The 2,500-nt window shown below is 35.8% G+C and overlaps 1 protein-coding gene across 10 annotated transcripts in view; it reads left to right on the top strand.

Annotated features, from left to right (window-relative positions):
- Window positions 1-2,500, top strand: part of CDIN1 (CDAN1 interacting nuclease 1) — a 195,166-nt gene that overhangs the window by 41,433 nt on the left and 151,233 nt on the right. The gene's annotated exons all lie outside the window — the stretch shown is intronic.

Genomic DNA, 2,500 nt, shown 5'->3' with positions numbered 1-2,500 from the left:
TACAAAATAATTTTACAATTGTATGCATCTTGAGTTAATAAATAGTAATTGCTAACACCTTATAGTTTGTCTTAGTTCTACTGACTTTTCTTTAGACATCTCAATGACATAATTGGGGCATACTGATAACTGGTAGTAATATTTTAATTGTATATCTCTATGTAGACTGACATATCTGAAGAGCTTTCATGGCAAGTGAGATTGTGATTATAGGTGTCTGGTATTATGCTTTAATATTATCTTTATGAATGAGGAAAATAAACAAAAAGCTTTCATTTATAAACAATTAGCTAGTCTCAATGTTTCTGCAAAGTCACATATTTAGAACTAAGGACAACCTCGTAATATTAGACATGAAGGAAGAAAATCTAACACACCATATTTTGTTATTTTCTTTTGAAAAATAGTTGCACTGCCTTATCATATTACATTGGTCACATTTTGCCTTTCCCGGTTTTGATTCTTGAGGAAGGATATTTGTTAAAAATCTTTCAAAATCACACTATTACTACATAATATTGTTTCTAATTAATTTTCCACTAGTACAGTTTCAATAAATAACAATACATTAACTGTGGCTGTTTCAACATGTTCTTAGAAGTGTTAGTTATTAGAGCACTTGAACCACTTTTTGTGATAAATGTGTCTCCAGATCACCCAGTGTAGTGTTTGTCTATTTTTATTAGAAGTGTCTTGGAGCAGGAAACATGGAACCAAACCTTGCTTGCCTTATATGCAGCAGTAGTTGCATTGGTGTCAGTAAGGCAGTTGGTGTGAGTAAAGTCTGCTTTCATTTGGCCCCATATCTTCCTCATGTTTTGTACAGTCTCAAGTATGATGGTAGTGCATAACAAATTCACATGTATGAAGCTTAATGGTAGTGGAAATGATGTAAAAAAATGTTTTCTCCCATTATTTTGTTTTGTATTTTATGCATCTGAGTTAAATTAACATTACTCACCAAGCTGTTTTAGTAGAATTATTAATCTACTAATTTAATAGATTCCATGTGGATATTTTGGGCTAAGGAAGGAAAGATTTGTCTGACTGAGATAGTTAAATAAAGTTTGCATACTTGGCAGAATAATTTAAATGAGGGTGCACATATTACGCTTTTTTAATGTAAGATTTGAAGAAACTTTTATCTCAGTATAGTGTTTTTGAATGCTCCACAGTTACTATAATACCGAAGTGCCATGTACTTCAATTAGCATGATTTTCATCCCAAAGAACCTTAATTTCAATGTTGTTGTAGTTTGTGGTGGCTTTCTTCTACGAGATGTTCTTGCTTTGTCTCAAGAAAGACATGAACAATCATTCTGCATCCTTGTGGGGGGGGAATGCTTGTCTGAACTTCAGCTTTTTCTTTTTATAAATAATACATTATGTAAATTACAGGGGCAAATTGCTTCTTCCTGCAATAGGGTGAATATCTGCCTGCCAACTAGGAGGGAACTGGGAGAAGCAACCAGGATTGACATCTGCCAACGATGTGGTTGAGGTTTAAGAGGAGTAGGCTTGATGTTGGAAGACAAATTTGCCACGGTTTACCCTTGTAGCATGGCAGACTGCTCTGTAATAATCATTGGTTCCCATTGATGGAATGCTACTAGTGCTGGTTGCTTGGAATAGTGGTGCTGCTGGGAACAGGTAATAGTGCTGCTGAGTGTAGATGTTGATTTGTGCTCAACTCCGTGCACCCTGACGTAATCTTGGAGGTGGGCAAAATTGGAGGCTGTTTACCAGAAAAACCAGGATGCTTTTCAGCATCATGAAGCCGTCCACCTCAGCACAGTGTGTGTCTTCAAGACAGGAAGTCACTAAGTTCATAATAAAGTACACACCATGGCTGGAGATGCTTTTGGCTTGTAATAGAGTAAAGAAAGTAGCTACTGCTGACATACCAGGTAGGTATGAAGTTATAGGATGTCAGTGTTCAGTGAGTGCTACTGAGCTAAAAATTTGAGAACTCTTGTTTGTTTCACCAAAACAAGTTATATGTGTTCATCTGTTTACTGGGGAATTTTTAAGTAGTTGTTCATGCAACTGAAAATGTTTTTCCATAAGATGATCTTCTGTCTTTCCAGTCATGAATCAACCTCAAAATACTTCACAAATGCTAAAACTCACAATACCCCTGTGAGGAGTTGTAGGTAAATCCTGTTATACCCATTTCACAGATGGTTAAACTGAGGCATAAATACATTTTGACCCATTCATAGCAAGCTATTATTGGAGTTAGCAACAAATCTCAGACTTCCTGACTTTGTCATTGTCCAACCACTAGAAACCACTTTTCTGCTTTTCCTGGACATAGATTTTCTTTATTTCATTTGATTGATTGATTTACCAGTATGGGAGGTTCTGGCAGTTTATCCAACTAGTTTTAGATGTTGTGTGAGAGACAGTTGTCAAAAAAATGATCTTCTGAAGAGGTTGCATACTACTTTGCTTTTTATGACACTTCTCCCACTCCCATCCTTTAAAGTGTAGCCACTAA

Source organism: Lepidochelys kempii, chromosome 6 (genome assembly GCF_965140265.1).
Source record: "Lepidochelys kempii isolate rLepKem1 chromosome 6, rLepKem1.hap2, whole genome shotgun sequence".
In the NCBI taxonomy this organism is placed as follows: domain Eukaryota; kingdom Metazoa; phylum Chordata; order Testudines; family Cheloniidae; genus Lepidochelys; species Lepidochelys kempii.
This window is presented reverse-complemented; position numbering and strand designations above follow the sequence as displayed.